This window comes from Apteryx mantelli, chromosome 2 (assembly GCF_036417845.1).
Source record: "Apteryx mantelli isolate bAptMan1 chromosome 2, bAptMan1.hap1, whole genome shotgun sequence".
Classification (NCBI taxonomy): Eukaryota; Metazoa; Chordata; class Aves; order Apterygiformes; family Apterygidae; genus Apteryx; species Apteryx mantelli.
Window position 1 is genome coordinate 125,083,830 of NC_089979.1, and position 15,232 is coordinate 125,099,061.

Sequence of the window (15,232 nt, forward strand, 5' to 3'; positions counted from 1 at the left end):
TTAACAGCTACGAGCAGAAATTAAAACTCCAGGGCACCCGGCCTCACACTCAAAATGAACCTGTTTCCTGATACTGTATGTCATACAAAGACCAATTGCTCTTTCACTGCTTATTTCTGAAATGGACAGTTGATCTTTTAAAATCCTGTGCACAATCTAATTTTTACAACTCTAGAAGATGGCTTTCCATGACTTTACAAGTTCATGTGGGGAAAGAATGTTTTCCTTCTCCCAGCAAGCAGCAAGCTACCAAAACAGATGCTTAGAGAGGAGTGAAACTAGGTGCTAATTTGAGTCAAATTTAGTGCAGAATTGTAAGCAAAAAGAGAAGAAAAGAAAAAAAATATGTTTCAAACAATAAAAATCATCCCTAACATTTCAGAATTGAAGTGTCATAGCTTTTATTCCCAATATGACTGTTTTCAAATTGATCTACAGTTTCAAAGAGACCAGAAATATTAAAGACAAGCTGAAACATTGTCTCAAAGTTGACAGTTTTTCATTTAATCAAGAAAAAAACAATTAAAACACAGATCATTCTAAGCTGATGTGAACTAATATTTTGTACTTTTGACTCGCCCAAATGGAAGATGCGTATTTGCACAGCTCGCTTTTCAAATAGTCAAGCAAATCTAGTCAACCTCCTGGAAGTACTGTCTGCACTAGTCATTCTTATCATGATACATCATAGTATTAACTTCATAAATACTCACCAGACCATAAAAAGACAATGAGTATGAAAAGTCAAATGTGGCTTGGCCTTTTTTTGCAGCTGATGCATCTGATGTGCTCCACCAGCTGAGGAGCAGAACAGGATACAAGAAGCTAAGAACACGAGGGATGGAGCTCAATGTAATAGGAGTGAAAATGCCTTGTTATAAGGGAAAAAATAAGCTTGCTAGCCACAAAATGCAGCCTGACAATGCTCTACCAGGATGGCTAGATATGTCCGTCACTGACTGCTCTATGTACAGGTAAGGACAGATCCAGTAGTGCTTGAAAAAGCTGCAGGTGCCCCCTCTAAAACAGCAGCTGGCCATGGAACCTTCTCTTTGACCTGCAGCAATTATGGTTCACGATATCATATTTGAAGGTTAGCCCCAAAGATCAATTGAAAACAGATCCTGGGAGTGAGCTTTGAAGGAGGAGAGTTGTAAAGATGCCTACATATACAAAGAAGCAAGACTTCTTGAACTCCTATGTTCACAGCAAAATGACTTTGATCAGTGGAGTCCAGGAATTCAAGAGATTCAACCGCACACTCTTCTCTGTGGGATAGTCTGCATCTAAGAGGATGCAAACTGAGCAAGGAACTCTGCTGAAGTATACATCTCAGATAATTCACTGAACAGTTCATCCTTAATTTAAGGCCAGATTTCTTCTTTTCCCTCTCTCTCACAAAGAAAATTTTGCACTTTTCTTGTAAGGAAAATCCAAATTTGAGCACAGTTCTCAGAGAATGTCATTTTCAGTCTCATTACCTTTTGGCTATTACAGCCATATTGAGAGATCTTAACAGCTAAAACAAATTTATAATTTAGTATCTTTTCTAAATCAACTAAGTATGTAAAGCCAAATGGTATCTTTGCCGAGATAAAGGCCAGCTTTCAGCTGAACAAAAACCAAACAACTATATTTGAATACAGAGCAATTCAGTTTTGCCAGTTTGCAATTAAGTGCAAATTACGGCATGCTAACATGCAAAGGTGATTAACTATGATGTGAAGACTGCTCACGTCCTCTGATTTTCAGGGATGGACATAAGGGCCTTGCAGCTGAGAGCAGCAACAAGCCTTTCTGTGGATTGACTCTTTAGCAGAGACCATCTCAGGCATTTGGCAGCACAGGGAAACTGCTGCTGAGTTTGGGCCCCAACACCAGATGCCTCCAGATCTCCAACTGCATAGGAGCAAAGAGCAGCGTTTCACTGGGTCTCCTAATCTCAACTTCATCTGCTTGAGAAAGCAAGATGCAGAGAAGGAGGGAAAGGCAGCTGCTCGTAGGTCCTGGTGCAGGACAACAGAAGGTAGAGATTTTAAGAGCGTTCTGAAATTATTTCCAAAGCTGTCTGGACATGCTTTTTTTTTTTTTTAATAAAAATCTACAAGGAGTCATCAGTAAGGTGTATGTAGCTAAACTGACTTATACAAATAATGTTGGAGTATTAAGAATTATTTTGAATGTCTGGCTATTCTTTAACACATTTGATTGTTGATTAAGAATTGCTTTAAGTTACAGAATGGTCCCTTTTAATTAAAGTTTCTTTGATAGCTAGATAGATGGTTGACACAGTAAAGAACTTTGCATACAAAAATCTTTACAATCCACATAAATCTCTGCTGAAAAACAATTAGTACCTAAGGAGAATGTTTTGCATTAGTATTTTTGAATGACTTTTTTCCTAATACTGTTTTGCAACTTTCCTACAAGATAATACACAGAGCAGATGGAAACTGAATTGAAACTAGGTAATAATACACTTCTCTCTTAATAAAGACTGGATAACAAGGATTTCTCCATCTATCTCTATAGAGAGGTGTATGCAATTTTCAGTACTTTCAAAAGTTGATTTTCAAACTTAAAAAGATCAGCTACATTAGCAGAAAGTTAGTTGTTAAAACAAATTTGGTGGAGTTGTTAACAGATGTCCTGGTAAGATTAAATTCAACATTCTCTTGGTATCAAACACGCCTGTGAGCATCTGCAGACCTACAAGCAGTGGACAACACCCCCCTCCCCACTACCATATTTAAGATACAAGTGTTTTTTATGTCCCCTATGATAATCCCCTGCCCAAAGTACAGGTAGGCTGGTCTGTCCACTGTTTTATAGGCAAAAAGAAGTGGTAAAATCTCTGTGTCAGGCTACAGAAGTTTCAATTACATGTACATAAAGAAAAGACTTAATGGAAAAAATTATAATGCCCTGCCCCAAGTCATTAAAAATAATCAGAAAGTTTTCATTTTCTATGATTAAATTATGGGTAACAACAAGCAAGTGGATTACATTTGTAGAATTGTTTTTTTAATGTAATATTTACTTTTTAATTTTTAGTATTAAAACATCATATAATTTTTTTTTTTTTGGCAAACATAAAAGTCTTTCCATGTACAAAGCAAGAGAAGGACAAAAAGTGTTTATGACTTATTTCCACACAACCAGCAATATGGAAATTGTGTTGACATAACAATGCCAAGAGCTCATCATTATTATTTTTAGTGCATGAACTCATAACAATGCCAAGGGCTCATCATTATTATTTTTAGTGCATGAACTGTAACATAAGGGCCATTTCTGAAATGTTCATTTTTTGCAGATGCAGATTATAACAATACTTGACATTTTCCTATTGATTCACATTTGCAGTGTTGTGCAATTAAAATAATATTAAAAATATTATATAACAATCAATTATATATCTATTTTCAAGTTTTTCTTGTACATATAATAAATGAAATATTCCCCATTATCAAGATAAATTGATCCTCTTGGGTCTGCCTCTAGGTTATTTAAAGACTTTACAATTTTACTACTTAAGAGAAAGTCCTACAGAGGTGTTATCTCACCATTTATATTTTCTCAACACTTATGATACCACTATCACACTCTTAAAATAAAAAGAAGCTTGTATCATGATCCAGAGCAAGCTTACATTCTATTCCTAAAGTGCTTTTATTTTTTAATCCTCAAAAAAAAAAAGTAAATATTTTTGTCCATGGTTTGGATCATTCTTTCTGCTCTACTGCTTGGTGAAGAAAACATGCTCAAGTAACAGTATGGATTTGGGGGTGAAAGAGGGAAGAAAGAGGAAACAGTTTAGGTAAAATGTGAAAGAGCTTGTAACACAGGATTCTACAGTCTATGTTTGTAAAATGTGTAAAAGAACACTAAAATGGTACAAAACTTTATCAATGATATTTTATGGCAAAGTTATGCTTTTAATTTTGTATTAAATTGTGATTTATTAGCTTGTTACTTTGAAGATTACTCAATATGCACAGAACAGATTACTAGTGCATTTAATGAGCTAAAGGAGGTAGGAGAATGAACATGAAAAGATTGTTTTACATTGCAGAGTGTGAGCTATTTGATATTTCTAACACAGTACAAAAGAAAGCTTCTCTGTAGATTGATCATGGTTCAGTTAACATCACTGAATATCTAATACCTCCAACTCAATTAATTCTCACCTGATTAAGATCAGTCTGATATTCAAACTAAATCATCTCTCCAGTCAAGTAGAAATCAATATTTCTGATTTTACTTTTAAATTACAATAACAAATAAAATACGTGCATCGTCAGTATGCCAGGAGTGGCTTTCCTATTCTAGTCTAATATGGCATGCATAACACAGCTGATTAAAGAATTAGAATAATTTGAGCAACAATATATATAAGAATGAGATTAATTTGAATAGAGGGAGATAGCATGAAATAATTAAATGCATCTTATATAGGGCAAACAGAAAATTGACATAAAATAACCTTGATTCTTTCAAGTGAACCTCTGTTATCAGATCAAATATTGTGTCTCCACAGATATTCATTTGATATGTCATACAAATAATCTTATATAGTTTCCATTTTCCTGCCCAGCACCAGCTCCCCAAAAGCTGTTCCTGTTCAGCTTTTATAGCTCCAACACCCTGCTAGCTCTGCTCTGGGGCAGATGACCAACACGAAGGAGCATACTCTGCAGGACTGGGGGAGGAGAGCAGATTGAAGCAATCTGGCAATTTCAGGGAAGGGATATTCACCATGTTAGAAGTCCCTCCTCCTCCCCGCTCTTTTCCAATGAGCTTTCAGTATGGAAAACCAGCTTTGTCTTAAAGTAGGCAATGCAAACAGAGGATCCTCTAGTAAACTATGGGGTATCTTGCACTCCAGTATGAAATGCTGAAAAGTCATTCGTCTCATGATTGAGAAGTGAACATACAGCAAGAGAGAACTGTCAGAAAGGCAGACAGCACAACTGCGATACACAGAGGAAGAATATTTCCCCAAAACTAGGAACTATGTTTCTCTAAATGCACTGCCTTGGGGTAAAGAATGTGTTGTCAATATCCTAGAAACAAATCTGAAGACTTTGCTTCAGGTGACGCTTACAATTAAAGATAAGAAAATGACAGACTGGATCAGACAACAGGCCCATTTGTTCTGCATCCCGTCTTCCTCAGAAGCCAGTAACAGCTGCTTCAGAAAAAGGTGCCAGAAAGTCCACATTATGGAATAATGTCTTCTCAAGCAAAGTTTCTTCCTCACCATTATCAACTGTAAACTTGGCTTGTACCTTGAAGCATAAACTTCTCACATCTGTTTCAAAACACTTACAATTACCTGCACACTACGTTTAAACTGACAACTCTCCAAGAGAAGAAGAGGAAGGAAGAGTGAAAAAAACCACCTGAATACCAAAAAGACATATACTGATTTGAATTCCTTCAATATCTATCTTTGCCTGGCTTGTTTAAGTCCTGCTTGAGTCCCAACTACTGCAATTGTGGTTATTTGTATCATACCATGAATGCCTTTTTCATTAGCAAGTTTTCAAAATACTGCTGCAAACATTACTGGCCTAAAAGTATTTCTTGGATGCAGAAGACCCTGCCTGTCCAGCCACTCTCCCTTTCTCCCTGACAATTGTTTAATAGTAGCTTTAATAGACCAAAGCAGTAGAGAGGAAAAGCAGTCTGATCAAAAAGGTTATTTCTTCAGAGCAATCCCGTTAACTTGCTCTCACATATGTGTCTCTGGAAAGCCCTGTGACAGCAGATAAACAAGTGGCAACACCAGGAGATTAGCTGAGGAGTTAACTAAAAAAAGATGTTTTCCCAGAACAATAATCCAGGCTGGCTCCAGAGCTGAGAAAACAGTGCTGTGTGAATGACTGACATGAACTCAAATAGCAGCCCCAAAAGTCTCAGCACCAGCTGTAACAGTGGGCTCAAGGGTGCATCTGGGGATGCTGCTCATGAGAGCAACAAAAGAGCTGCATCCTTTTTGGGAACAAGGGCACAGACTGCATCCCCTCTTGGGCTTCCCCTCAAAAGTTATCAGCAAACTCTGAAATGACCTGGTCTACTGTAAAGGTTTCACTCTCAGTGCCTTTGATGTTTCAATGCCATCTACCTTCACTTAGAAACAACAGTCTTCAAAATTTTCTTCTCTGAAATACACAGACACTAGAAGTTTTGGGGTTTGGCCAACTGCTCTCATCTGGCAAGAGCATTTCTTTTCTGAAATTAAAGCTTACAAGGAGCTTTCCAAATGAATATAGGAAATAAACAACTTATTTAAACATTCTATTTCAAATGCTATCCCAAAGTTTTTTTTTAAATCACAATCCAGTGTTGACTTTGAAAACACATGTAGGGATTCTCCAACATCACTTAATTCAAAACAGATGTCATTATTCAGCTGTTGATCTACTTTTTCTGTTTATTACAGAAACATTAACAGAGTTTTTAGTGTTGTTTATGAGTCCAACAATCATCAGAGAAAGAATTTCTGGAAAAAAGAGGTGTTTAAGAAACAAGCACCAAGCAATAATAAGTAAATCAAGAAAGCAATGAATGAGGAGGACACAGTACCATTCCCATACGATGACGAGGATTGCACTGAGGAAACCTCTCTCACTGGACTCATTACGGGCAGTAAAGTCTAAAATTTGCCCACACTGAGAACTGTGAATGTTTGCCAGAAGTATATCTAGAAACTCTGACCAGAGACACAGCCACAGGCAACAGTATGGAAGTACTTCTGTCTGCCCCAATTAACCAACACTAGCAGCACAGGACAAGATTGTTGGGACCTTTTCTTCCTAATTTCCTAACAAGCACTAGGAGACAGTCAATGAAACTGAAAAACAGCAAGTTTAAGAAAGATAAGAATTATTTTACTTTAAACAAACAGCCCAAGGAACTCGTAGCCAAACAGTAATTCAAGCCAGAGTAATTAGCACAATTCAAAAATAGCCGCGTATTTAAATGGCTAACAAAAATATGCCAGACTAGAGTAATTAGAATTAAAAAACAGAATTCTGAAAAAATATAAACATGCAATTCCATGATATTTTCAACAGCTCTAAAGCCTGCTGCTTGGACAAGGGCAGGTCTGCCCTCCTCCCCTTCCCAGTCCATCCACTTTCCTGTAGCAGTACTAATATCACAGAATCACAGAATATTTGAGTTTAGAAGGGACCTCTGGACCAAATGATCTAACCCCCTGTTCAAGCAGAGTCAGCTAGAGCAGGTTGCTCAGGACCCTGTCCAGTCAGGTTTTGAATATCTCCATGGATGGACACCTCACAACCTCTCTGGGCAACCTGTTCCAGTGTTCAACCATCTTCACAGTATTTTCTCATGTTCAGAAGACATTTCCTGTGTTTCAGCTTGTGCCCATTGCTTCTCATCCTGTCAGTGGGCACCACTGAGAGGAGTCTGGCCCCGTCCTCTTTACACCCTCCCTTCAGATATTTATAAACACTGATAAGCTTTCTCTTCTCCAGGCTGAACAGGCCCAGCTCTCTCTTCTCCTCACATGAGAGATGCTCCAGTCCCTTAATCATCTTAGTGGCCCTTCACTGGACTTGCTCCAGTAGATCCATGTCTCGTTGGCACTGGGGAGCCCAGAATTGGATTCAGCACCCCAGATGTGGTCTCACCAGGGTTGAGCAGAGGGGAAGGACTACCTCCCTTAAAATGCTGGCAACACCCTGCCTAATGCAGCCCAGGATATCATTGACCTTCTTTGCCACAGGGGCACATTGCTGGTTCATGGTCAACTTGTTGCCCACCAGGTCCCCCAGGTCCTTCTCTGCAAAGCTGCTCTCCAGCTGGTCAGCCCCCAGCCTGTAATGGTGCATGGGGTTATTCCTCCCCAGGTACAGAAAACTTTACACTTCTCTTTGTTGAACTGCTTGAGGTTCCTCTCTGCCCGTTTCTCCCGCCTGTCAAGGTCCCTCTGAATAGCAGTGCAACTAACTGGTCTACCATCCACGCCTTGCAGTTATGTATCATCTGCAAACTTGCTGAGAGTGTGCTCTGTCCCATCATCCAGGTCATTAAGGAAGAGGTTAAACAGTATTAGCCCCAGTATCAACCGCTGGGGGACACCACTAGTGACTGGCCTCCAGCTTGACTTTGTGCCGCTGATCACAATCCTCTGAGCCCAGAAGTTCAGCCAGTTTTCAATCCACCTCACTGACCATTTAGTATGCTACACTCAGACCACGGGTACATGAGATCTGATCAAGCTGCTTTTTTAGGGTGACAGGTGGAAAGGTTAAAGTTAGTTTTCAGTTTGATAAGAACTCTGAATTCACAAATCAAACCTGACTAGGGAAAATGTTTTCCTAAGTAATCACATAGCCAGAATAGATTTCTAAAAAACCTTACACCTTAAAACATCAGATAGTACTTTCTTGGCTATTGCTGAATGCTGATAAAATGTTGTGGCGGATATCATTTAGCATTTGTTAGTAGTATGCCTTTATTCATTGGAATTTCAAAAGAACTCAGACTTCAACACAAGCTTGATGCAGATGATGTAGAGACAAATTTCTTTTGAGCTTCAGTGGGCACAAGCTTGACCTGATCTGATCTCTCATTTTGCATTGCCATATCTGTCAGCATTGTATACATGTGTGCATTTTGCACCAAACACACAGAAATACAGTACAGCTTCATATTTATGAGGTAAGTTCCAACAACCCAGCTCTTTAGAGCTAAGAAGCAAGTCCTCCTGCCACTGCCTGGGAAAGACACCCAGAGCACAACAGTACAAAGAGAGGGTTATGTCCTCAGATACATGAGACAAGGGGGAAACATAGCAAGGGCATAACTATTAAGAATAAGGCTTCATAGTGACTTCACTTTCTCAGGTGAGGCAGATTTAAGTGCTCAAAGATGAAAATCTGCTGGGCTAATCATGCAGATTTGTCAGGGTAAGCAGACGAGCTTTCTTTCCCTTGGAATTACAAAAGAAAAGGTTATTTTAAGCAAAGTGAACACATCACTGTAATACGGTTTACTTGGGTAACTCAGGATTTGTTTCCCCAAAATATTTGCTTTATGAATGTTCTTGTCAAGTACATGCACTGCAATAAGCACAGTTACCTAGTTAGACTACACTCTTTTTAAAACAACTGCTTCCTTTAAGTGATTTGATCTAATTTTCTTCCCATCCTGTTGTAAGTATCTCTGACATCAAGCGTTACCATACCAAGCACTGGAAGAGGCAGAACTGGAACAAATGCAAGTTCCCCCATGGCTACTGTCTGTCACTGCCTGCTTCTATATAAACAAGTACATCCAGCTTGAGCAGTGCAAAGTAGCCTCACTGCTGCTTATCCTCCTTCAGGAGCAGCCGAGCCACTCAGGGACAGCTGAGATGTTAACATAACAGATGATTAAAAAAACACACACACACCCCTATCCCATAGTGACCGACTCCTTAGTTGAACTCCCAAGTAAAGAAAGTACATCTATAAAAAGCAGAGATTTACTGTGAGTGGCTGAAATAGCAGTAATGGCTTTCCACCACATGGTGGAGATAGAGCAGGTTATTTATTTAACTCCTAAAGAGGCCTCCACCATGACACCAGCTCTAGTTTATTGTTGGATTTTTTTTTAAGTCAGTTCAAGTTACCATATTTCCAACATTATGATTTTTACTCAAAGTTCAACTACAGAAATATCTTTATTTCCCCTCCTCTGTCTGAATGAAACAAAACACCCTTTAAAAAAGAGTGAAACTGAGTTCAGGGTTCCTGCTGGAGGAAGGGGTGAGGGAGAGAGAGAACAGGGCCAAAATTCTCAGGCCTGCTGGGTATTCCAACAAGGCTACAATATTAAAGATGAATACACTTACCCTCCTTTAAAAGAGGAAGTGACCTTTCCTTACAGGTCACAGTTCTTCCTAGAATCCTTCCCAACCATCTCTGGAACAGGCTACAGTGTATTTACCTGGTTTGCAAGATATGTTTAGAGTCATATTTTTAAAAAAGTTAGTAGCCAGTGCACACCAGTGTGGAGCTGTGGAAAGAATTTCTGCTCAATGAGCTATGGACTCAGCTTTGGTATGGATGACAGAGTCTGCAGCACAATTTTTTGAAAAAACATCTTATGCTGTGTCTATATTCTGAACTTTATACTTTGCAATGGTGGCCTCAGTATGATTATGTATATAGTTTCTTTTTCAAAAGAAAGTATGTCACTGACTCTGTAGGAAGTCAAAATTCTGGGTTTCCCTACCTATTCACTTCATGGTTTAAAGAGATGAGTTTTAACAATGTGACAGGAAAGCACACACACAGTTTAGCAAGTTCAGGTGTTATTTAATATACTAGATGTGGAAGTTTGGTAGTAGTTAAGATATACATCTTTCATTTTCTGTAAATCAGAACTTGTTTTAAATAAGCTGACTAGGATAACCAGATTATTAAAAAAGACTGAATACCAGACCAGCAGATAATCCAGCCTCCATATTCTTCCTGTGTCTTTGAAATTGTTGCACAAATAACCTTTTAAACAAGAAAGCAGTACAACCCAGGATTTTTCAGGGTCCTGGAAAGCTCCCCATGAGCTGTGAGCACTGCACTGAGCCCTGCAGCTCTTTCAGACTTCCAGGTCTGACCAACATAGACTTGCTCACAGGCGTTCCTGTACTGGAGAGACTGAAGCTCTAACACTGAGCAAACTCCATCACTGGTTGGCCTGGTTAGGGCACTCTGCAATCAGCTATGCCTATTTTCCATATACTGGGCCTGCTATCAATGTTGCTTTGGGGCAAGAGGTACTAAACTACTTTTGATCTCTAATAGCAACACATTAGCCAGTTGCTATACAGAGAGTTTTCTACTTCGCATGCAGGAACAGGGTAATTATGATTCCCCCCTTGATCAGGAATTCCTCCATGCCCTGTATCTTCCCAGAGCTCTAATAATGCATGTTTTCTTCAAACTTTTCACAGCCATTAAACTGAACATAAAATGAGGCCAACACCATTAGAACAAGGTAAGAGGAGCAGCTTATTACAAAAGAGCCACCATTTGTGCAAAAGCTTTCATAAAGATAGCAAGCAGCTCAAGCTTGTCTACTCACAGAGGGAAGCTGACCACAGGAAGGAAGGAAAATGCAAATCCCAAACACCCTAACTTAACCCATGTCTTCTGGCCCAATACAGGACTTCCAGGAATCATTTGCTGCACAGGCCTATTGGGTATGGACATCAAGCATCAGAGAGCAGGATGAAAACATAGAACTGGTGACATAAACCTTTGCTGAGAAAGTAATTTGTTTTGACAAGGAAGCACCAGACAGAAGCCCAGGCATACAGGGGACATAACCAAGTGTCCCAGCAGTAACTGCTTCTGTGATACTAGTGGTTGTGGTAATCAAACAGTACCAGGCCAAAGAATTTGACATGTAAGAGGTGGTTTTATTAATACATGTGATTATAACCTTAGTTATGGAGAAATGGCTATATCTGTTAATTTCTATATATAATTTCTAAGAGAGTAAGATGAAATACTTCTAGGTAGAGAAAGCAAAACAAAATCTGCCAACAACTATTTGTCAGCTATGAAAGTTCTTCAACAACGGGAGCTGTTCTTCAGTGAAAGGCTAAATGCACTAATGGCATAGTGAATGCAATACCATAGACTTTAATGGTGCTACTCCAGACTTTAGTTTGGTATAACGAAGCCTCAGGGGACAATTCTAACTTCTCACAGACAACTACATAGCATTCCTCAAGCTGTGTGCACACATGTACTTCAGTTTGGAATGAGATGCTTGTTTAACTGCATCTATTCTGCCTGCTTTGAGTATTTGTGTCCAATTCAAAAAGATTTTAGAATAATATACAGCCTTGCTGCCATTATGAAAGAAACAGCTAAAATAATCACATAAACCTAATTTCCATATTTAGCAATACAACTGTACTTCAGAGAGTTTATTTGAAATAACTAGCAATGCATCTGTTACAAAACTATTAGCAAAGGAGGCACATTCAAAGTTTAGACAGGGAGAAATAATACAGTTTTAGTTTAGAACCCATTCTAGTCACATGTCTTCCCAAGGCATGATTCCTCCCACCAAATATCATATAACTCAGCTTCTGTTAACTGTTCTCTAAACAACAAGGCAAAGTCTGTAACAGTGACAAGAAGAAAGCAGAAACAGAAGTTCTAGCAAGTTCAGTCCCAGGATCTAGTAAATAGTGTTCAAGCTGCTGTAAGACAAGATGGGACAGAAGACCTCTATGTATTAGTCAGCAGAGGCTGAGGACATGCAGAATTCAAACAGCAGCAGTATTTAATGGCTAGGATACAAGCAGGAATTTAGGGTCCTAATGCTACCAATACCATGGCCTTCTCAACAGCACCCTGCATCTCCATGTACCCTTCTGTCTTCCATGCCTGCTTACGACTGAAAGCTCCGCAGGTCATATTCTGACTTCTTTGTAAGCAGCATCCATGGTTGGGACCTCTTAGTGCTGTGATGGGATGATCCTGAGTACCTTTGCTGCTGGTCTGAAATGACAGGATCAGAATCTGGCTCAAAATCTTTTCTCCCTTGTCTGGGTGCTGAAGTAAATGAGTTTTACATTCTGAATGCACATGCACACATGCCTCCACCACCAACAGATTCTTCAGTATGTAAGTTTTTCCAAAGATTTCTCTCACCTTTATTCTGAAAGGGGGAAGAAAAAAAAAAAAACCCACCCAAAAGCTAGCATATGCTGTATTAATGTAAAACCCCTAGAGGGCAACTAAGCTTCAATTTCAACCTGCATAAATATTCAGCTCCTTAACTAGTTTACTGATTATGTAAACTATTTCCTTCAACCTTTTTTTTTCCCCCTCATTTAAAAGAAATGAAAGCTTTTTATTCTCAAATCACATTACTGCTGCCTATTTAGTGTAGGTTAATCACCACTGCCCAACCAGAGATTGAGTTCTCAACCCAACAAAGCTCAAATGTGTGCAAAAGAGAACAACAAAAGAAAACACACGCATTTAAACAAAGAAAGAAAACAAGCATTTGAAAGTCTGAAATCACTGTCTTTACACTAAAGACCTTTAATAATAAATCTTGCTTATTATTCAGCTTAGTATTAATTTATTGCATAGCATCTGTTTTCTTGTGCAGCAGACTGGTTGCAAGTCTTAGATTTATGAATTCAAGTTTATAGTGTTGGGACTATTTGCCTGGTCTCCCTTGCATACTATGTACTTATATGCCTTATATATCAAGTATTTTGGAACATAAAGGAAAAAAAAGTGATGTGATGAAGTGATGAAACAGGAAACATGTCAAATTACTCTAGTTCCAGAAAACAATTTTGTTTGTTCTTCAGTTGCAGTCTAGGCCTGCTGCTAGATGTGAAAGTTAAAAAAAAAAAAAAAATTAATTAATTGGGACTGTAAAAGTCAAAAACCTTCAATCAGTTCCAAGCATTCTCCCCAAATTTTACAGTGATGAATAACTCCTGGGTCCAATTCAGCCTTGTTTGTAATGAAGCAACAGGTCAACTGCCTCAACATCACTTTTCACCAAATCCTGGTGGGAGCTGGTAGGCCCTGCCTCATCTGCATGGGACCTGCAGGTACCTTCATCTTGTTAGAGGAGGCACTAACAAATCAATAGGACTCCCATGCAATGTGGAAGCAACCTGAAACAGGTCAAAGAAATCCTGAGCAAGTGATCACAAAACTCAAGGGCATCTATGTGGCTTCTGCAGGAGATCAAACATGGCAGCAGAATCATCCTTGCTTTGCGAAAAACAATGCAATGTCTACATATTCAGAGACTATTACAGTTCTCCTTCATATATGGTCTAATCCCCATTTACACTTGGGAACTGAGACAGAAAATGACTACTGTCAGAGTTCATTTAACCTAATTTTAACCAGCTAAAATTTACATCTCTCATCTAAGGAAGTTGCCTTGACAAGAGAGAGAGCGCGCGCAAGGTAGTTCCAAAATATAATTAGTCCCACCTAACAGATTTAAACAGGATGACTGGTTTAGACTAGACATTTATTTCAGACAGCTAGACCTGGAATGAAGTGCATCCCATCCTGAATGACGTACTGAAAAATCATAAAGGAGTTCTGTAACAAGAAGCTGGCACAAGTCTCCAAGGTTAGTGCTCCACTCACAAGGGCTCTCTTCTCTGAAGACTGCAGTCTTCACTGAAGTGACTCCTGCCCCCACTGGAGTTTTGAAAGACTGCAGAAGGGAGAAAAGGAGGGCTAGAAGCTATTACTTTTTCAGATTCACCACCTCCGATTGCTTTAGATTTAACAGACTTTAAGAGATCATTAGCTCTTAGAGACTTGAGCCGTAAAGAACTGGGTAGCGCTGGAGAACGGTTACTACAAAATCTGCACAAGGAATAAGTTACTGTGCAATCAGTTAGGATTTGGACACACAAAACACTGGTTATTACAATATCTTTTCATACAGATGCCCATAGCACATATGGTAGAACCTAAATTTTAGTATACTGACCTTGTAATTAAACTTCAAGACATTTGTCAAGACACTAAAATACATTTGAAACTAGGGAATTCCACCAGCTTCACATACAGCAATTATAGTTACTGTTACAATTTACTATTCACTTGAAATGCATCTAGGGGAACCTGAAATACCTTAATGTAAATACTAAATTACCTTTAGCTACTTTTAACACACTTGCAGGCACTTCCCCCCCCCCCCCCCTTACTAGGGAGGCTGAGTTATTTTTCAGGCAAGTCAAGCCCTCATTGCAACTCAAACACTAGTACAGTGGGGATAAGCAATGCCAGGTCTTGAATGAAGAGTGCTGCAATGAGACTGTCTCGTAGGTATTGGAGTGAAAAGGTGTTTGTGGAACTACGAGCCTAGGTAAGACCATGAGATCAGAATGAGGTGACACTGATAGAATTGCCAAGGAAACATTGCTTCCAAGTGTCCAAAGCCCAACTAGTTATCATTTAGAAAGGAATTTCATTCTATATGATGAAAATTGCTGGATTTGCATGACTAGAGACAATAATATATTTTTGCATTTAAACATTCTACTGTGAAATCCTACTGTTCATTAGCAATGGCAGTAATGAAACACTAATTAAACTCAGGTATTTACATATTCAAATATGTACTCGGTGCTGTACAAGAGAATGGAGAATGGAACTAACACACTTAAGAGCTAACTTAAGTCCGTATTGAGCAAAAAAAA

At 38.9% G+C, this 15,232-nt stretch overlaps 1 protein-coding gene across 1 annotated transcript in view; it reads right to left on the minus strand.

The window, feature by feature from the left end:
- The window catches only part of CMC1 (C-X9-C motif containing 1), a 45,808-nt gene that overhangs the window by 5,567 nt on the left and 25,009 nt on the right, over positions 1 to 15,232 (minus strand). The window lies entirely within an intron of this gene.